Raw genomic sequence first — 23,883 nt, forward strand, 5'->3', positions numbered from 1 at the left:
CTTTAATTGTTGACAACAAATTGCATAAATGCAGGTGTGACAGTAAGACAATCAGTCTGAGTCTAGGAGTCACAAACTGAAGTTATCCATATTATTGTATAACTACTTCTTACTTTCTCCTGTCTCCAGAGTTATCCAAATTTGATAACAAGTTCATGTATGGTAACACTCGTGATGTTAGTGAAATGATTTAAAGGAATAACTCGCTTTATTGGAGTTGAAGAAACAACAAGATCCTTGGTTAATTTTTTTTTCATCAGGCTGTTTTAAATTGTTCTATCAAAATTCCTCTTTGATTTCACGTTTGTTAAGTTGAAATAATTTTGCTCATAAGTAGTCACATTTTACTTTAAAATCACATGAAAAAAATAAGAGACAGTATTAGAAAGACATGGGGGAGCTCGGGGACAAGTATTGGAACAAAACATTATTGGAACTAAAAATAACACCAGCATATGCTGCAGCCACATGTGGCTTAATATAAATTTAACTATTTTTCTCTTTCTCCTCACCCTTTTGCTTTCACCACTCATATCTCCATTTTTTTTTGTCATTTTCAGAAGTTTTTCAGTCTGATTTAACCATTTTACATTGGCAACTTCAGCTAGTTTTAAAGATTCTTTAGATTCTGGCATATTTTAATATAAGTAAATCATGGATGATGTCCACTGTGTTCTGTGAAACATTCCATAATAAGCATATATCAAAATAGGTGTTTTTTTTTTTCTTTTTTAGAGCTGCAGCATGGGAATGTTCCCAGGCTAGGGGTTGAATCCAAGCTACAGCTGCCCATCTTTGCCACAGTAACACAGGATCTGAGTACCATCTGCAAACTACACCATAGCTCATGGCAATGCCAGATCCTTAATTCACTAAGCGAGGCCAGGGATTGAACCCGCATCCTCATGGATACTAGTTGGGTTCATTACTGCTGAGCCATGACAGAAACTCCTTATTAAAAATAGTTTTTAATGCTTCAATTTCACTGTATAAAATATAATTCCAAGAGTTCTGTCCTTTTTAGTGTCTGGGGGTCAGTAAATAAATAGGTTTATTTTTTCGGGAAATACTGAAACAATATTCAATTCACAGTTAAATGGTGGCAGTCATAGCTTAACTAAATAACTATAGCTTCTTTGGGTTCAAGGATAAGACAAAGTGTGTTAGCTGAAAAGCCTTAGAAGGAGTTCCATTGAAGACCATTAGACACTGACAGAAAACTAAAGTCTCAGAAGGAAAGAAGAGAAAGAGAAAGGAGCAGAAGCAATGTTTTAAGGAAAAAAATGCCCCAAATTTCTTGAATTTAATGAAAAGCCTGATGTAAACATTCAAGAAACTTAATAACTTCAATGAGAGTAAAATCAGAGATATGCAGGAGTTCCTGCTGTGGGGTGGTGGGTTAAGAATTTGACTGCAGTGGCTTGGATCACTGTGGAGGTGTGGATTTGACCCCTCAGCCGAGGGCAGTGTGTTAAATTATCCAGTGTTGCAGCAGCTGGGAACTTCCATATGCTGCAAGTGTGGCCAGAAAAAGAAAAAGAAAACCCTTAGGATAATTTCATAGTTAGGGATATCTTGGGAAACTAAGATATATCTTATTTTAGCTAAACTCAGAGATAGACACTTTTACAACTTTTTTTAATCTCTTGTCTGAAACATTCTCTTAATTGCTTTCTAATTCTCATCAACTCTTATTCCCATCACAATTCCATAATAATAGTTTGATTAGAGGTTTCTACTTTTCATTTCTGAAGTCCAGTCTATCCAAGGATGGATAAAATTTAGATCATGGAAGATCTGGAATTTAGAATATTACATTAATACAATGGAAAGATAAATATAATAAGATTTTTAAAGCAAGTACTACCACCATCAGATTTAGGTTTCAAAATAGATTTTATCTTTGGTTTTTCATTGATGGCTTTAATGATAATGTATGATTATATAGTATTTTTAGAGGAATAAATTTAGTTCCCTCTTGAGAGTATTCAAGGCAGAACCAGAAGCATGAGTCACATAGGATTCTAATGAAATTTCATGCATATTACATTCTCATACTGTAAGTGGAGAAACAGGATAAAGCTCTATTCAGAGACAAATAAATATTGGATGGGAAATTAACCATCCTAGAAATTAATTTTTTATATTTATTGTTATTGTTTGTATATTACATCAATAGTATTCTATAAACATATATTTTAGATTTATATGGATATGATATGTATAACAATATTGTAGCATGTATTATTCCTGAGGTTATTAATGGAATAAAATAAGAGAATCAAAAAAAAAAATTCTGCAATTGGAACAGAAACAGACTCACAGCCTTGGAAAACAAGCCTACACTTACCAAAGGGGAAAAGTTGGGGGAGGGATGGACTGGAGGTTTGGGATTTGCATATGCACACTGTGGTATATGGAATGACTAGCCAGTGGGGACCTGCTGTAGATCACAGGGAACTCTACCCAATATTTTATGAGAATCTATATGGGAAAAGAATCTGAAAAAGAAAGAATGTGTGTATATGTAAAAATAAATACATAAATAAAAGAAGAAGAAAACTATAGTATTGTTTTAAAGGAAAAAAAATGTTCTTCAATTGGACAGACTCATGCTGAGTGTCTAATTATTTTAAAATGACAAGAGTAGAGGGAGAAGATGCATGTATCTATAACAAGGGAAGCAGTTGCTGTCATACCATACCTCTAAATTAAGGGAAAAAAACCTTTTTATGTTCTTTTCTTTCAATTTAATGAATTAGAGATTGTAACTGGAAATGCTCCAAAGTTTCAATTTTATGCGAGAATCCATTAAAGAGCATTATCCAAGTCAAAATTTGGAAGGATTTCTTTTCTCCAGGGAGAATTTCAAAAATACCTTTCTTTCAAAAATAATGTCACTTTCCATAACATTTTAATTTTAATAAATAATGCCTTTGTCAAGAAATGGTCACACTTATTTGGAGCTATTTCAGGGCTTCTTATTTTATTTCACTGATTTATATGTCTATTACTTGGCCAACACTACATAGTTGTAAATATTAGTAATTTTTGTAATAGTTATTAAAATCATTATTATTTAAATGTTTCCTATGCTCTTATTCATTTACCATTTAAACACATTTTAAAATAAACATTTCTATATCACTATATCCCTCCTTGAATTTTGATAAGAATTGGGTTAAAGGTATATATCAATTTCAGTAGATTTCATATTGCATTAGTCAAATCAGGCTGCCATAACAAAGAACAATTGACTGAGGAACTTAAACAATATAAATTTGGTTTGTTGAAGTTCTTGAGGCTAGAAGTGCAAGGTCAGAGTGCTGGAATTGTCAGGTTCTTGTGAGGACACTCTTTCCCAGCTTGCAGTTGGCTGCTTCATTGCTATGTTCTCGCATGAAGAAAAAGAGGAGTGAGCTCACTCTCAGGTATCTCCTCCTATCAGGGCAATAACCCCATCATGAGACCTCCCAACTTGATGACTTCATCAAACCTAGTTATTTTCTAAGGTCTCCCTGTTCAAATACTATCACTTTTGGGGTTTGGCTTCCAAAAATGAATTTGGGTGATACATCATGCAGTTAATAATATGAGAGAATTAATCAACTTTTCGTTCCACAAACTGCATAATACCTAGCATTTCTGTCTTCTTCTCTCCACCTTACATAGTTTTATTACGTTTGTTTCAAGTATAATGTCCAGTAAATGGGGGAAGAAATGGGGTAAAATATTTATCCCATCCTTTTAGAAGCAGAAGTGCTTTAGCACACTTGATCATTATTGTAATTTATTCTTTTATAATCTAGACCAAACTAAACTATTTAAAGCAACTTATATGAACAAAAATCCTCATTTTTTATCCATTTTCTTGTCTCAATAAATGCACTAATAACACAGAAGGAAAAAGTTATCTATGATATGAAAATATTTTTTAATTTCTGTGGGGTTTTATTTTATAACACATTTTTTCTTTTGGCTATTTTCCTTGAGGAATGTAATAATATTCTAGAATATAGAACAATTAATTACAAATCCAAAAGTAATATATTTATCAAGTGAGTCTGGCACATCACACATTATTATGTGATTGAGGACAGTTGTAAAAGAAATAATAAGAAAGATTTCATCCTTTGCAGCACTTAAAATTTTCCCATGTACACACATGATAAATAAAAACATCTGAATAAGTTAAACACATCCAAACACCCATACACACACAGACTTACATTCATCCAAGACATCTATCATGTATTAACCATGTGCCAAACATTTAAGTAGATTCTGTTCCTAGTCATAAGGAAGAGTGGGGTATACTTTGCTATCAAGAAATGTATAAGGTGAGAGAAAGATATGTTTGATATATGTATAATATAAGATAATATAATGTGGTATATATCATAACAAGGAAATGTTTTTGAGTGATATCTTGCTGAAATGAAAGAGCCAGAAAATCTTGGTTTTTTTGGTATCTGACATTTATTTTGTAAACACTTTCAAAAATGTTTTGTTTATATTAAATGATTTGCTACTCACAATAGCCTTACGATGACAGTGCTATAGTTATCTCCATTTTATATGGAAAATTAAGGATCAGAGATATAAAATTAGTTTTAAATAGTTTTAATAATGTATGTATCAAAACAAGCAGAGTCAAGAGACTGGATGATATACTTTATGCTTTTTCCTTTATAGAAAGTGTAGATGATGCATAAGTAGGAAAAAGTGTAAGAGGACTTTTTTTCAGAGAAATACAAATTCAAAGGCCACAAGCAAAATGTGGCAGTTCTTTCATTAAATTTGCATACGACTGGATCTTGAGGGACAAAGGAATGAAGTGTTTTGGAAATTATACTGAAGAATCTTATCTTAAAAACAATGGAAAATCTTTGAAAGATTTTAATCATGAGATAAATAAAATAAGACTTAAGTTTTAAAATATCACCAGAACTACTGGGCAGAATGAGATGAGATAGGACTATGAATATTATGGAACCAAATTAGGAAATCAATATTGTAAGCAAGGATAGAGATTTTTTAAAATATTTTTTGGAGTAAATTTACAATTTTTATTAGTTTCATAAGTACAGTAAAGTAAATCAGTTATACATATACATGTATTCATTATTTTTTCCCATATAGGTTATTAAAAACTATTGAGTAGATTTCCCTTTGCTATACAGTAGGCTTTTGTTAGTTATCTACTTTATACAGTATTGTGTATATGTTATTCCCATTCTCCTAATTCAAACCTACCCCTCACAGTTTCCCCTATGATAACCATAAGTTTGCTTTTGAAATCTGTGAGTTTGTTTCTACTTTATAAATTCTTTTTTATCATTTTTATTAGATTCCATATATCAGTGATATCATATGATATTTGTCTTCCTATGTATAACTTACTTCACTTAGTATAATAATCTCTAGGTCCATCCATGTTGCTACAAGTGACTTCATTTCGTTTTTTTTAATGGTCGAATAATATTCCATTGTATATCTGTACCACGTCTTCTTTATCTACTCCTCTGGAGATGATTTTTCATGAACTTGGAAAATGGCAGTTAAGATGGGTTAAAGCAGATTCACCAAATATTTGTGGCTTCTTTCTAGAAGTGATTGATTTGAAATCCGGATTTATGGAAGGAGGATAGGAAGTTTAAAATTTTGCCCTGAATTCTATGTTGAAAATAGGCTGACCTCATTCATTCCATTACAAGAAATGGTAATTATTAGATGGGAAAAGTTGTAGGTAATTAAACAGATATAAATCAAGGCTGTAAGTTTGGACTTTGCTGATAAAGTAAAATGGAGAGTTAATTAAATTATCAGAAATGATTCTTTAGAGATTATTTAACTGTATTCCTAGATGAGAAAACTTGGAGATTTGAACCAGTTGTTCTTTTGAAGTTTCCAAAAACAAACCACCAAACAAAAACATTTAACTCCTTCAAACTGACCTATAGGAGCAGATACTAAGATTCTCAGATGTTTCCTCTGAGAACACACTGTCTCAGAGGGCAACAGGCAATGACTTATTACTTGTTGTCATTTTCCTAGAATTCCACTTTCCATTTTCTAGGTATTAGTGAAAATTTTGCCATTTCCTATTTCAGTCAAGGAAGCAATTCTTATTTACGCAAGAAATGATCTGCAATCAACTCTTTAGTATCAATTTGCACATTACAATTCTTTGAGTAAGAACAAATGTATTTATGGTTCCAGACATAAACTAGAAAATTCATGTGTTGACAGCATCCTGAGTATTTCCCAAAAGCAAGAGAAATGTTGAACACCCCGTGAAGGATGAGAATTAAAGCCCTGCAACACAAGATCTCAGGTCAAGAATTTGAGGGCTACCTCTCTAGAACAATCTTTCATTCTTTACTTTTGCTCACATGGTTTCCTCTACCCGGAAAGTGCTTGCTCCTTTATTTACAAAAGTATATTAGTCATTAAGCTGAATTTCTTGCTTCTTACTCTAGAACATCATCCTTGAATTCCTACATATTTTGAGCTAAATTTCATTGTTTATGTTCTCCATTTATTCCATTCTTTTTTAACTCCCCATTCATCTGTGTCTTGCAATGAGCAGATGTTCAGCTTCATTATAAACCATATTTACAACTTATATTTTTATATATATGCCCCAATCCACTTACAATTATTAATTTAGTTGTAACTTCATGTTTTTATCAGTAATCCAAATTCTCCTTATGAATAAATTTTTAATTAACATAAAATAATAGCAATTAAAAATCAATTGTAAAAATCTTCATGTGTTTTTTATTATTAAATTTATTTATTTTTATCAGTAATCCAAATTCTCCTTATGAATTAATGCATGGTCTACAAGTGGTGGGGGCAAACCACCACAGTTATCACTGACTCTAGTGATGGTCATGGCCTGCTCCCAGTAGTGGTCCCTGAACAGGCACCCCCTGCAGTTCCAATCACCTCAGAGGAGGGCATTGCAATCAAACAAAAACTATTGTTGCTCTCACTCCCCTGGGAACTCAAGCACCTGCTGTTGCTACTGCCAAATGCTCTGGACACCTGGAAGATCTGCCTAGAGCTTATTACTGCTTCTCAGGGTCCTGCAACTAGGAGTAGCCTGTGCTAACTTCCTGTAGGTACTTTCTGCTATTGAAAGTCTAATGACCAGGCACTGAATGCTGGCACTACGCATTGCCTCCTTCTCCCCGAAAACACACTGAGCATCCTGTAAATAACAGCCTGCTCACACTGAAGAATGAGACAGCAAATATTCAAACTCCCACACCAAAAATAAATAGTAACCCCCAAAAAATACAAAGGGGTATTCTTGCATATAAGGAACCTAAAAAGACTATAGTTTGGCTCCCCAAACACAAAGAAAGAGAAAAACACAAGCAAGATGAAGAAGCACAGAAACCACTCCCAGTTAAAGCAATAGGAGAATTCACCTAGAGCCGTCAACAATGAAACAGACCTCTGCAGTCTGACAGACATTGAGTTCAAAAAGGAGGTATTGAAAATACTCAAGGAATTAAGAAAGGATATGAACAATAATGCAGATTCCTTTAGAAAGGAACTATGAAATAGAAGGAGGAGCCAAGAAAAACTAGATAATTCATTGCAGAGATACGAACTGAGCTAAAGTCAATAAAGAACAGAATGAATAATGCAGAGGAACAAATTATCGATGTGAAAGATCAAATAATGGAAATCACCCAATCAGGACAGCAGACAGAACACCAAATGAAAAAAACATGAAAGCAATATAAGAGACTTATGGGATAATATAAAGCAGGCCAATCTATGCATAAGAGGAATTCCAGAAGAAGAAGAAAAAGAAAAGGGGATTGAAAATATACTTGAAGAAATTATGCCTGAAAACTTTCCAAATCTAAAGCATACTGATATCAAGATACAGGAAGCACAGAGGGCCCTAAACAAGTTGAACCCAAACAGGCTCACACCAAAATAAATTATAATAAACATGGCAAAAGTTAAAGATAAAGAGAGGATTCTAAAGGCAGCAAGAGAAAAGAAAAGCATTAATTATAAGGGAACCCCCAAAAGGCTATCAGCTGATTTCTCTACAAAAACGCTACAGGCCAGAAGGTAGTGGCAAGATATATTTAAAGTGCTAAAAGGAAAAAAAAAATGCAACCTAAAATACTGTATCCAGCAAGCATATCATTTAAAATAGAAGGAGAAATAAAGAATTTCTCCAACAAACAAAAGCTAAAAGAGTACAGCAATACAAAACCCATTCTAAAAGAAATACTGAAAATGCTTCTCTAAATTAAAAAGAAAAAAAAAGAAAGAAAAAAGAGAAAAAGTAGAATTAGGATGAAGGAAACCACAATTGGAAAGCAGTCACTTAAATAAGCCAGCATACAGGTCTAAACATGAAGATGTTTAAAAAAGAGAGACATCAAAAGGAGAAGGAAAGTAAGAGAATATACATTATTGTTATTATTTTAATGATGTATTTGAGCCTATATGACTATCAGCCAAAAGCAAGCAGATATAGGAAGGGCAAGAACAAATCAAAACTGAATATTACATTCACAAAAATTGAAAAGTACTCAGGTATAAAATAAATGGAACCCATCCAACCCAAAAAAGAAAAGAAGAAAAGAGAAATATAGAATGAACTGGAAAACAAGGTTTAAAATGGCAATAAATATGTATTTATCAACAATCACTTTAAATGTCAATGGACTGAATACTCCAATCAAAAGACACACAGTGGCAAATTGGATAAAAAAGCAAAAACCTTCAATCTTCTGTCTACAAGAAACTCGCCTTAGAGCAAAGGACACATATAGATTGAAAGTGAGGGAATGGGAAAAGGTATTTCATGCCAGTGGACAAGACAGGAAAGCAGGAGTTGCAATACTCATATCAGACAAAATAGACTTTAAAATGAAACCCATAAAGACAGAAAAAGAAGGACACTATTTAATGGTAAAAGGATCCATTCAAGAAGAAGATATTACAATCGTCAATATATATGCTCCTAATGCAGGAGCACCCAGATACCTACAACAAATACTAACAGATATAAAAGGAGAAATTGATGGGAATGCAATCATAGTAGGATATTTTAACACCCCACTCACATCAATGGACAGATCCACTAGACAGAAAATCAATAAGGCAACAGAGATCCTAAAGGACACAATAGAAAAGTTAGACTTAATTGACATTTTCAGGACATTACATCCAAAAAAATCAGAATACACATTCTTCTCAAGTGCACATGGAACATTCTCAAGAATTGATCACATCCTACGGCACAAAGCTAACCTCAACAAATTTAAGAATATAGAATTTATTTCAAGTATCTTCTCAGACCACAATGGCATGAAACTAGAAATCAAACACAGGAAAAGAAATAAGAAAATACCTACTACATGGAGACTAAACAGCATGCTACTAAAAAACCCATGGGTCAATGAGGAAATCAAGAATCTAATTAAAAAATACCTCGAAACAAATGATAATGAAGACACAACCACTCAAAATCTATGGGATCCTGCAAAAGCAGTGCTCAGAGGGAAATTCATAGCAATACACGCCTTCCTCAAAAAAAAGAAGAAAAGTCTCAAATCAACTACCTAATCCAACACCTAACTGAATAGGAAAAAAAAAATAACGAACAAAACCTAACATCAGCAGAAGGAAGGAAATCCTAAAAATCAAATAGGAAATCAATACAATAGCGATTAAAGAAACGATAGAAGATATCAATAAAACCAAGAGCTGCTTCTTTGAAAAGGTAAACAAAATTGACAAACCTCTTGCTAGACTCACCAAGAAGAGAGAAAAAACACAAATAAACAAAATCAGAAATGAAAAAGAAGTCACAACTGATACTATAGAAATACAAAAAAACCATGAGAGAATACTAAGAACAACTATATGCCAACAAATTTGACAACCTTGAAGAAATGGACAAATTTCTAGAGACTTCCAGCCTGCCAAAAGTGAATCAAGAAGAAATAGATCAACTGAACAGACCAATCACTAGAAGTGAAATTGAAGATGTCATAAAAACACTCCCTACAAATAAAAGTCCAGGACCAGATGGCTTCACAGGTGAATTCTACCAAACATATAAAGAGGAAATTATACCCATCCTCCTTAAACTTTTTGAAAAGTTTAAAGAAGAAGGAACATTCCCAAAGATATTCTATGATGCCACCATCACCCTATTTGCAAAACCATACAAAGATACCACCAAAAAAGAAAACTATAGGCCAATATCTCTGATGACTATAGATGCAAAAATTCTGAACCAAATTTTAGCCAACCAAATCCAACAACGTATAAAAAAGATCATACACCATGACCAGGTAGGGTTCATCCCAGTTTCACAAGGATGTTTCAACATATGCAAATCAATCAACGTCAGAGTTCCCGCCATGGCGCAGTGGTTAATGAATCCAACTAGGAACCACGAGGTTGTGGGTTCGGTCCCTGCCCTTGCTCAGTGGGTTAACAATCCGGCGTTGCCGCGAGCTGTGGTGTAGGTTGCAGACGTGGCTCGGATCCAGCATTGCTGTGGCTCTGGCGTAGGCTGGTGGCTGCAGCTCCGATTCGACCCCTAGCCTGGGAACCTCCATATGCCGCAGGAGCAAAAAAAGACAAAAAAAAAAAAAATCAATCAACATCACACACCACATTAACAAAAGTCAAACACCATATGATCATCTCAATAGATGCAGAAAAAGCACTGGACAAAGTCTAACATCCATTCATGTTAAAAACTCTTACCTAAATGGGTATAGAGGGACCTTACCTTAACATAAAGAAGCCATTTATGACAAACCCACAGCAAAAATAATACTTGATGGAGAAAAGCTGAAAGCCTTCCCACTAAAATCTGGAACAAGACAAGGATGCTCACTCTCACCACTGTTATTCAACATATTGTTGGAATTCCTATCCACAGCAATTAGACAAACAAAAGAAATAAAATGCAACAAAATAGGAAGAGAAGAGGTAAAACTGTCGTTGTGTGCAGATGACATGATACTATATATAGAAAACCCTAAGGACTCAACCCAAAAACTACTTGAACTGATTAACAAATTCAGTCAAGTAGCAGGATATAAGATAAATATTCAGAAATCAGTCACATTTCTATATACTAATAATGAAATATTAGAAAAGGAATACAAAAAATCAATACATTTTTAAATTGCACACCCCCAAAAATCAAATACCTGGAATACACCTGACAAAGGAAGACCTATATCTGAGAACCATAAAACATTAATAATGGAAATTAAAGAAAATGTAAAGAAATGGAATGATATTTCATAGTCCTGGGTTGGAAAAATTAATATTGCAAAAATGGGCATACTACACAAAGCAATGTACAGATTCAATGCAATCCCTATCAATTTACCCATGACATTTTTCACAAAACTAGAACAAACAATACAAAAATTTGTATGGAACCACAAGAGACCCAGAATTGCCAAGGAAATTCTGAGGAACAAAACCAAGCAGGAGGCATAACTCTCCCAGACTTCAGGCAATATTACAGAGTCACAGTCATCAAAACAGTGTGGTACTAGTACCCAGACATACAGACCAATGGAACAGAATAGAGAACACAGAAAGAAACCCAGACACCTATGGTCAATTAATCTTTGACAAAGGAGACAGGAATATAAAATGGGAAAAAAGACAGTCTATTCAGCAAGCATGCTGGGAAACCTGGGAATCTGCATGCAAATCAATGGAACTAGCTCTGACATCAATCTTATGAATATTTTCTCAGGTCAGTCTCCCAAAGCAATAGAAATAAGAGCAAAAATAAACCAATGAGAACTTATCAAACTGATAAGCTTTTGCACAGCAAAGAAACCAAAAAGACAACTTACAGAATGGGAGAAAATACTTTCAAATCATGCAACAGACAAGGGCTTAATCTCTAGAATAAGCAAGCAGTGTATACAACTCAGCAGCAAAAAAGCCAACAACCCAATGGAAAAATGGGCAAAAGACCTGAATAGACTGTTCTCCAAGGAAGACATACAGGTGGCCAAAAAGCACATGAAAAAGTGCTCAACATCCCTGATTATTAGAGAAATGCAAATCAAAGTTATCACTAGATACCACCTCACGCCAGTCAGAATGGCCATCATTAACAAGTCCACAAATAACAAGTGCTGGAGAGGGTGTGGAGAAAAGGGAAACCTCCTGCACTGTTGGTGGGAATGGAAGCTGGTACAACCACTATGGAGATCAGTATGGGAGTGCCTTAGAAATCTATACCTAGAACTACCATATGACCCAGCAATCCCACTCTTGGCATATATCTGGATAAACCGCTCCTTAAAAAGACACACACACCCACATGCTCATTGCAGCTCTATTCACAATAGCTGAGACATGGAAACAACCCAAATGTCCATTGACAGATGATTGGATTAGGAAAAAGTTGTGCACATATACACAATGGAATACTGTTCAGCCATAAAAAAAGGACAGAATAATGCCATTTGCAGCAACATGGATGAACTAGAGACTCTCATCCTGAGTGAAGCAAGTCAGAAGGAGAAAGACAAATACCATGTGATATCACTTACATCTGGAATCTAATATGTGGCACAAATGAACCTTTCCACAGAAAAGAAAATCATGGACTAGCAGAATAGACTTGGGGTTGCCAAGGGGGATGGGGAGAGAGTGGGGTGGATTGGGAGCTTGGGGTTAATAGATGCAAAACATTGCCTCTGGAATGGATTAACAATGAGATCCTGCTGTGTAGTGCTGGGCACTATGTCTAGTCACTTATGGTGGAGCATGATAATGTGAGGAAATGGAATGTATACATGTATGTGTAACTGGGTCGCCATGCTGTCCAATAGAAAAAAAAAATTGTATTGGGGAAATAACAATTAAAAAAATAAATAAAAATAAAATTAATTTTTTAAAAAAGACACTAAATGTAATCTCCAGGCTTTACAAAATAAAGTGATCATTCCATGTAGAAATAGAAATGTAGGGTTTATTTAAAATAGGTCAATTATAAGTGAGTGTTACATTTTCACTTGTAAAGTCGTATAAATTTGGGACTGGAGTCAACATGATTGGGCCATGTTAAGTGGAACAAAGAGAATGAGTTTGCTGGGAAAAGAGTTAAAAAACCAAAATAGAATTTCCAGTAGTGGTGCAGTGGAAATGAATCCAACTAGGAACCATGAGGTGGCAGGTTTGATTCCTAGCCTTGCTCAGTGGGTTAAGGATTTGGCGTTGCTATGAGTTGTGGTGTAGTTCTCAGATGCAGCTCGGATCTGGTGTTGCTATGGCTGTGGCGTAAGCCAGCAGCTGTAACTCCAGTTAGACCCCGGCCTGGGAAACTCCATTTGCCACAGGTGCAGCCCTGAAAAGACTAAAGAAAAAAAAACAAAAACAAAAACAAAAATAATCATAAGAGTAATAAATCCAGATAAAGAGAATTTTTTTCTTTTTTAGTCCTGGATCAGGGATAGAACTTGCACTACAGCAGTAACCCAAGCTGCTGCAGTGACAATGCTGGATCCTTAAACTTGCTGTGCCACCAGAGAATTCCTAGAGACAATTTAAATATGTATATGATTCCTAAAATATTTCCCATTCCTAGCATTTAGTGAGCCTGCTCTAAATTTTAAATTTTACAGGGCACACCTGGTCATTGTAAACATATCTCTTTGATACTGAATCCACTTTAAAAAAATCCTCCACTAAGACTTTAAAAAAAAAAATTTGAAATAATTTTAGACTTACGGAAGCATTGTGAACATAGTACAGGGGGTTATGTACACTTCAACCAAATTTCCCTAAAGTTGTCATCTTACATAAGACACATTAATTAGGAGATGATAAATGTGCATGATAGTTCCTAAGAGAACTCTGACCCTAACCCTAATCCTAGCAAGTTTAACAAAAATAAAATTTTAACATTGGTACTGCAGATTTTATTCAAATTTCAATTTTAACTTATTGAGATGAAAAACACATTTCAAAAAAGAAATCACTACTTGGACAGCAGTATAGTTTGAGTTTAGTAACACAACAAACATTTACTGAGTATTTCCAGAAGGCATATTTTTTGTTTTGTGTTAGAGTTCTCTTAGGAACTACCATGCACATTTATCATCTCCTAATTAATGATCTGGAATAGCATTAATAGAACCTAATTGAGCAGCGGATACACTACCTAGAACATCGTAAGTACTCATTACATATTTCTTGAATTAATTGTCCTTACTCTCTACTTATGTTAGACATGGATGATAAATATCTTATTCAGCAGACACAGAAAAGGGACTTACAGTATTCCATTTTCATATTTATCTAAGAAGGAAATGACTAAAGTCCACTGGGCAATGAACCACAATAAAAGAGTAAAGACGCGTTGAGGAAAAAGCAGAAAGAATTTTCTTTCGCTTTCTAACAAAATCATCATAAGCTTCAGAGGTATCAGTTATTTTTAGATCAAACCATAGTTTTGTTTATCTGTACTCAAATGTGCCAAGATATATTATGGATTAACATTCAAAACCTTCAATTCTTCACAACAGACTTGAGAATATACATTTTAAAAAATGATTTTTCATTTCATTTCTGCTTCCTTAGCTGGAAAATCATAAAGTATTGTATTTTTACATTTAGGCTTGGTGAAAATATGTTATTACATTATCTGTTTTTTTTTTTTTTTTTTTTTTTTGGGCCACATCTGTGGCATATGAAGGTTCCCAGGCTAGGGGTCGAGTTGGAGCTGTAGCCACCAGCCTATGCCACAGCCACAGTAACATCAGATCTGAGCTACATCTGTGAACTATACTACAGCTCATGGCAATGCCAGATCCTCAACCCACTGAGTGAGGCCAGAGATCAAAAACCACAACCTCGTGGTTCCGAGTCAGATTCATTTCCACTGCGCCTTGATGGGAACTCCATGTTATTATATTACCTTTCAGTCAAGGATGGACTATTGAAGATAAATGAGAAGCTACTGGGGAAAGAAAAGTTTCTGTGTGTGTGTGTGTGTGTGTGTGTGTGTGTGTGTGTGTGTGTGTGTGTGTGCGCATGTGTGTGTGTGAAATGCTAATTCTCAGAGGGTAAACAACATTCAATTTAAATGCTGAAAGAATTTTCCTGATCCAAACTGAATTTAAGGACCAACTCTGGAGTTCCTGTCATGTCTCAGTGGTTAACGAATCTAAGAACCATCAGTTTGTGGGGTTCAATTCCTAGCCTTGCTCAGTGGGGTAAGGATGCAACATTGCCATGAGCTGTGGTGTAGTTTACAGAAGCAGCTTGGATCTAGCATTGCTGTGGCTCTGGCATAGGCCTGTGTCTACAGCTCTGATTGGACCCCAGCCTGGGAACCTCCATATGCCACTGGTGTGGCCCTAGAAAAGACAAAAACTCAAATAAATAAATAAAGACCAATTCTCCTTTAGTTTTTAGTTTGTTATTTCTTTTTTATTAATTAGGTAGTAAGTTTAGAAAATTGAATAATCTCAATGCAGTCATGTAACATTTCTATTGTTTTATTGTGTATCTTATATGATATTTTTTCAGAAAATGTTCTAAAAATAAAACAAAAATTCTGTAAATATTGGTTTTTTGGAATTATGAGGCAGGTAGAATAAAATTTGCCTGGATACATTGAAAAAATATTTACTCTGAGAACCACAACCCACCTTAAGCTGTTTCTAAGGATGCATGGAGAGCAAAAATTACCACTAGACTGAGATTTGCCACCATGTGGTTAATCACATCAAATAAATCTCCCAAACCTCAGCTTTCTTAAAATAATAACAGTAACAGCAGTAATTACTATCATCATCACAATCATGTGCATGATAATTCTAATTCATAGGTTTATAGGCCTCTAAAAATCCAGTGAATATTTTGCAAAGCCTCTAAACTGAAAATTATAAAGTATTATCAAAAGAAATTAAAAACATTAAGGATGGATTATATCAGGTATGTGAATTATAAAAGTTAAAAATTAGTGTTTTAAAACATATCTAGATATACATATTAACCATATAGAAAAGAATGAAACATACATTCTGTTGGTGGTTAACAAATATATCATTAAGAGTGCGGATCTTTTAGTTTGATGGGATTAGGATGCCTGAGTAAAAAAACCCTGAGCTCACTGTCCCCTACAAACACATCAAAAGTACAACTATATAATTACATGTAATTCAACTCTTATTGTGAATGACATGAAGACTAGCAGACTGGCTTTTCTACAAACAATTCTGTAAAGAAAAAAAATTACACAGAATCTGGTCTGAGGGGCAGAAATGCATACTAGTTGGGACCCACACAACTAGTAAATAACCCAGAAGAAGAGGGCTATCATAGACTCAGAGACCTTATGTAAGCGGTAGGGGTTTAAGCCCTGTATTAGACTCCCCAGCCCTGGGATGTGACCCAGGCAAGATTAGCCCCCCTAGCTGGTTTGAAAATCAGTGAGGCTCACTGGAGGTCTATAAAAAACAGAGACTCCACTTTTGAACAGCATGCCCATGAACTTGCTTGCTCCCAGTTTCAATGTAGTCAGTAGATTTAAAATTGCCTGTTTCTCTGTCAAACCTGCCAGGACCACTCTAGTGTGTCCCCAGCCAGAGCTGAACTCCTACTTCTGTCTATCCTGCTTGAGCACTGCTCCCAGTAAGGCAGAGATCAAGATTCCCATAATTCATGTATGTATGTGTGAGCACATGGGAAAAAGAAGACACAGCTCAGAAGTACAGCTCCAAGTCCTAGACCTTATCACACCCCAAAATGGAGATTTTCCATTATACTGAGATGTCCAAATCTTTTAGGGTTTCTGTTTCAGTACCTTTGGCCCCAGCTCTATCTCCAACAGGGTATTGACCATAATTGAGCCTTAGAGAAGGGCCAGATAGTATCCGGTTCCAGCTCTAAACACTCCGACTCCAGTTTTACCTACCATGAAGTCAATGGCTGCCAGAACAATCTGGGAAAAGATGTAGCCCTGCTCACTGCACATCCAGCCCCCCACCAAAGCAACTGGGCACATGCAGAGTACATAGGGATGATCCCACACAGGGACACAGCTTAAACACCAGGATAGGTGATCATTTCACTTAATTTCATAGAGACAGAGAGAGCCAAACAAAATAAGAAGAGAGAAATAATGTGTTTCAAATGAAAGATTAAGATAAAACCCCAGGAAAAAAAGACCCAAGGAAACAGGAATCAATAATTTACTTACAGTGTTCAAAATATTGGTAATAAAAATGCTCACTAAATTTTGAGCATTTTTTAGTGAAGTACTAGAAAATATATTAAAAAAATCACAGTTGAAAAATACCTAAATTAAAAATATAGTAAAAGGAAATAGTAGAAGACTAGGTAATAAATAGATATTAAAAATACAGTAACAGAAGAATACATAAACACACTGAAAGAGAGGATGATGGAAATGTCCCAATCAGAACAGTAAAAAGAAAAAAAAAAAAAAAGATTACATAAGGATAGGTAACCAGACCTCTGGCAAAATCAAGTATACCAACATTCTCATTATAGTGTTCCCAGAGGGGAAAGAAGGTGAGGAAAATATATTTGGTGAAATTATGGCTAAAAAATTCCCTAATCTGAAGAAGAAAACACAGAGACTTTCCAAACTATATGAACCCCAAAAGACCAAAACCAAAATATGTCATAATCAAAATAGCAAAATTTAAAGTTAGAAAATTTAAAAGTCAGAAAGAGAAAAAACAAGAGTCACATACAAGGGAAATCCCATAAAGGATTAACCAGTTGATAATTCAGCAGAAAATTGCAAGTCAGAAGACATGGGCATGATATATCTAATGTGTTAAAACAGGAGTTCCTGTCATGGCTCAGTGGTTATCACACCTGACGAGTATCCATGAGGATGCAAGATCAATTCTTGGCCTTTCTCAGTGGGTTGAAGATCTGGCATTGCCATGTGCTGTGGTGTAGGTCACAGATGTGGCTCAGATCTGACAACACATACAAAAGTAACTATGTAGATGTGACGAGTTACCTTAAGAATCTTGATTGTAGTTGTCTTCTCTCTTTGTCACTTTTTCCATATGTATATTATACCTTAGTGTGCACAATATTTATGTCAAAGATATCACCATAAAGTTGTTTAAAAACAGAGAGGAAATAAGCAACTCAGAAATTGGAGAAGATATTTTCAATATAAGAATTTGTCTGCAAATGAACTTCTCCAATGTATGTTAAATACTCATAGATAACTTAAAAAGATACAATAGGATTTTTAAATGTGCAAAAACTAGAAAGACTTTTAAAAAATGAAGATTTCCAATTTGCCAATAACATATTTTGTTAGTTTATTAACAATGAAATAACAAAGCACCACAGACTGGTGGATTAAACAACTGATATATTTCTTGAGTTGTAGAGGTTAGATGTTCAAGATCAAGGTGTTGGCACAATTGATTTCAGTGTGAAGGGTCTTTCCTTCCTTCTACCTCTGTCTTCACGTTTTTTCCTCCATGTGTTTGTGTCCGAGATTATGACTGCGTATTGAATTAGGGCCTAAACTAATGATTTAATTTTACCTTTTTAATGACTCTATCCTTAAAGATAGTCACTTTCTGAAGTACTGTGGATTACAACTTCAACAGAAGAATTATGGGAAGGGAATAATTCAGTCCATGATATGTGAACATCACATTTAAAGAAAATTCCAGTTAATACCACAAAACAATATTACTTCACAGCTATCTGAAGGGATATTCTTAAATATGGTTTTAACACTGTGTACTGGCTGCCATTTGCAGAAATTAGAATCATCATAAACATTGTTGATGATGTCTTAAACTTTTAAAACCACCTTGAAGACTATTTGGCAGCATATAACAAAGCTAAACACTTGGAGTTCCTGCTGTGGCACAGTGGGTTAAAGATCCAGTGTTGCTGCAGCTGTGTACCTGTTGCATAGGGCACAGCCAAGCCCTAGATTTTATCCCTGGCCTGGGAATATTGTTCTCCTAAATATTTGTAACAAAAGCCAGACACTAAATATGTACATTTATTATGATTTGATTTAAATTTTAAAATTTAATATATGCTGTGAGAAGAAGACAGGAATGCTATCAATTCCTAGTGGTTTCAACATGACAGGAAGGGGACATTGTTGCTGGTAAAGTTCTATTTCTTGATCTAAGTGATGGGAAAACTTGTGTGATCACTTTTTGAATGAAATTGAGATGTAGACTTCTGGGTTAAGATTATGTTTGAATAATAATTGTCCATTAAATATTTTGAAATCTTCCATTGTTTTCTTTAGTTTTTAAACCAAGAATGGGTTTTATTCTTATCAAACAATAATTTGATATCTATTTTAATAAATTTTTAAGACTCCTGAAAACTTATTTGTTAAGATGCATTAATAATTAACTTTAAGATTAGCAATCCAGATCTAATTAACAAAAATTCCTTGTTAATTTAGAGTGTATTTATATTAATGATGCCTGGATTGCTAATCTTAAATTTATTTTGTATTACATGATTTTGTATTTATATGATTAAATTAATATTTTCACATTAATACATAGTATTGGGAGTTCCCATTATGGCTCTACAGTAACAAACCTGACTAGTCTCCATGTGGATGCAGATTCGATCCCTGGCCTTGCTCAGTGGGTTAAGGATACAGCATTGCTCTGAGCTGTGGTGTAGGCCAGCAGCTGCAGCTCTTTATCAACACCTAGCTTGGGAACTTCCATTATGCCACAAGCATAGCCATAAAAAACAAAAACGAAAACAAAAACAAAACTTCTTCCTGTAATCTTTTTAAAATATTTAAGAACAAGGGGGTTCCCATTGTGGCTCAGCAGGTTATGAACCTAACATAGGTCCATGAAGATCAGATTGTATCCCTGGCCTTGCTCAGCTCAATGGGTCAAAGATTCAGCATTGCTGCAAGGTGTGATGTAAGTCTCAGATGTGGCTTGATCCAGTGTGGCTGTGGCTGTGGTATAGGCCTCAGGTGCAGCTTTAATTCAACCCCTATCCTGAGAAGTTCCATATGCTGCAGGTGTGGCTATAAAAAGAAAAAAAAATTTAGGATCAAGAAGTATATATAGGATGATATGTTAAACTTGGCAGCAGAAGAAAAATGCTATTAGTTCATTACATATGGAGAAAGTAAATTAATAAACCACAAAATTAGATATAAAGAAAGATGAATCTCTTGCTTTGTGCTTGCATAGCCTTAGCAACCCTGCCTATGTTCAGTAGTCAAGTGGAAAAATACAATGTGTGTTCTGCTTTTAGGGTTTTAGATTCCAGGATTATCCTTCTCCCATAAAAAGAAACAAGTTCTTTGGAGAATAGGTGATTTCATGACTTGGGGCAAAAAAAAAAAAAAAAATCCACATTAATGGCTCTGAAATGCTTCAGTGTTTTAAGAATTTAAGATTGCTCCCTATTGATCTTCATATTTCCACCTCTGAGTCTTTTAATCCTTGAATCACTTAAATGTGTCCTAACAACAATTCAGATTTTTTCTCTTAAGCATGGTAATGGAATCTGAAACATCTTTAGTTTATTGTGGCATGTGCCCTCAAACACAAGTGTTAATTATTAACTAATATTAACACTTAAATACTGGATGTACGATCTGGAAACCTGTGCTGAAACATTTAACATGGTGAAAATCTTTAATTAGTCCAGCTAGGTTCTCACTAATTCTAACTCCTTCCCTTCCTTGCTTCTTCAGGAAATAATGTTTCATTCTGAAGCAGTCATTTGTAAAAAATTCATGCCCTCAAAGATTATAATACTATTTTAGTATAATTTACCTTTGGCTTTGAAGGAAAAGTATAAGGACCAAAGACAAACACTGCCTGTCCTCCAAGTATTGCCTCTAATCTTTTGCATCAGCCCTAGCTGATAATCATGCAATCTTTTCAATTTAGTGAAAAGATTTAGCATTTAAGTTGCAAATTTTCTGATATTAAATTCAAAATCTTGGAAGTACACCTCCCAAAATATGTTTGTTCTTCTCTTGGGCAGCCACTGATTTTACCCGCTATTAACTGTAAAATAGAAATCATCATTCCAGAGTTCCCTTTGTGGCTCAGTGGATAATGAACTTGACTAGGATTCATAAGGATGTGGGTCAGATCCCTGGCATTGCTCAGTGGATTAAGGACCCAGTTTTGCCATGAGCTGTGGTGTAGGCCAGTGGCTATAACTCAGATTCAACCCCTAGCTTGGGATCTTCCATATGCCACAGGTGTGGCCCTAAAAAGCAAAAGCAAAAAAAAAAGAAAAAGAAATTGTCATCATTCCAACTTACCTTAAAAGAACCATTCAAACACAGTCTCTGCCTGACTCTCCCTTTCCAACCCTTCTCATTTCCTAAGCAAAAAAGTTTCTCCAGTTACTGGTGCCAAGTTCCTCTGAGGGCAGTGTGAAATTACAAGTAAAGTAAAAGGGAAATTTCCTGGAAAAGAATTCATTTGAAAATTCTATCTAAAATTTTTCAAGAGATGAATTACATATTTTTTTATTATGATGATAAAACTGTTACTCCCTTCAAGAAGAGAAGTTAGTACTCTGTATTCATTGGATTTATGAAATTCTTTCAAATTTAATTATTTCCACATGGCTATATATGAAGTCTCCTCTATTTTGTCATTGAATCAAATCCAGCAGCTTTGAGCATTTTTTTTTTTTTGGTCTTTTTGTCTTTTTAGGGCCCCACCCATAGAATATGGCCTCACCCATAGCATATGGAGATTCCCAGGCTATTGGATCAATCAGAGCTGTAGCCACCAGCCTACACCACAATCACAGCCACAACCACAGCCATGCTAGATCCAAGCCACATCTGTGACCTACACCACAGCTCACAGCATCACATATCCTTAACCCACTGAGTGAAGCCAGGGATTGAACCCTTGTCCTCATGGATGCCAGCTGGGTTTACTAACTGCTGAGCCATGACAGGAACTCCCAAGCATGCATTTTCAAAATGACAGATACTCTTCCCAAGATTCTAACAACAGACATTCATAATTACTATCAGTATAGGTACTAGTAAAACCTAAAGTAGAAATAATCATTTTATTGACATTATTCTCCATTGAGATGGTTTAAGTATTTACATGCAATACCTGCTAATTTAGTATTAAAAATGAAGCAATCGTGTTTAATAAAATCCTTGAGCTCTGGTGTGGTTGGATACTAGGTGAGAAGTCACAAGAGGTATGAATTTCAGAAGGTAGAGGTTCAGACATATCATTTGCTTTATTTTCTTGGTAACAATAGACATCATTTGTTATGAAGAAATTTATTATAACTTAATAATTATAAAGCAAACATTTCAAATTTTAATTTCTCAGTATATCAAAGTGTCCCATTTCCATATAGCTATGCCAAGTTGATGATATCAAGCCATGTGGTTTGAATATTATTAACAATAGCATAGGTATGAAAGCAACCTAAATGTCCCTTGGAAATGAATAGAAAAAAGATACGGTATATAACAAGAGAACATTCCTCAGCCACCTAAATGAAATCTTTCCATTTGTGACAAGATGATTCTACAGGGTTTTATGCTAAGTGAAATAAGTAAGAGAAAGACAGATAATTTAAAACAGATAAGGTATGATTGCATTTACATGTAGAATCTAAAAAACGAAAACAAAAAACCGAGCAGACATAAAAAACAAGAAACAGAGTCATAGAGAACAAACAGATGGTTGTCAGAGGGAAGGGGTATGGGTTCATGTGGAAATGAATGATGAAGATTAAGAGGTACAACATCCAATTACAAAATAAGTGAGTCACTAGGATGAAGTATATAGCATGGAGAATATAGTCAGTAATGTTGTAATAAATGCCTGTGGTGACAGATGATAACTAGACTTGTGCTGTTCATTTTTGTTGTCTAGAAATATCAAACTAACAGTGTTGTATATCAGTCAATAAAGTAAATAAATAAAAATAAATGTATTAAATATTTTGTTTTTGAGAATAAAGTATTCTATAATTGTTAATAATTTTTTTTAAAAAAAGCTCACATGATACCAGAGAGGATGCAGTAAATCTCTTAGCATGCCACTCTGTCAAAGCCACTATGAATAATGAAAACTACTTCCTTAAACCTTAACTTTTCCTTCATTTTTTTCTATTTTATTATTTTATTATTTTTTTAATTGTTATTTCCCAAACAAAATTTTTTTTCTATTGGACAGCATGGCGACCCAGTTACACATACATGTATACATTCCATTTTCTCACATTATCATGCTCCACCATAAGTGACTAGACATAGTGCCCAGCACTACACAGCAGGATCTCATTGTTAATCCATTCCAGAGGCAATGTTTTGCATCTATTAACCCCAAGCTCCCAATCCACCCCACTCTCTCCCCATCCCCCTTGGCAACCCCAAGTCTATTCTGCTAGTCCATGATTTTCTTTTCTGTGGAAAGGTTCATTTGTGCCACATATTAGATTCCAGATGTAAGTGATATCACATGGTATTTGTCTTTCTCCTTCTGACTTGCTTCACTCAGGATGAGAGTCTCTAGTTCATCCATGTTGCTGCAAATGGCATTATTCTGTTCTTTTTTATGGCTGAACAGTATTCCATTGTGTATATGTGCACAACTTTTTCCTAATCCAATCATCTGTCGATGGACATTTGGGTTGTTTCCATGTCTCAGCTATTATGAATAGAGCTGCAATGAGCATGTGGGTGTGTGTGTCTTTTTAAGGAGCGGTTTATCCAGATATATGCCCAAGAGTGGGATTGCTGGGTCATATGGTAGTTCTAGGTATAGATTTCTAAGGCACTCCCATACTGATCTCCATAGTGGTTGTACCAGCTTC

The sequence above is a fragment of the Sus scrofa genome, chromosome 4 (assembly GCF_000003025.6).
Source record: "Sus scrofa isolate TJ Tabasco breed Duroc chromosome 4, Sscrofa11.1, whole genome shotgun sequence".
Classification (NCBI taxonomy): domain Eukaryota; kingdom Metazoa; phylum Chordata; class Mammalia; order Artiodactyla; family Suidae; genus Sus; species Sus scrofa.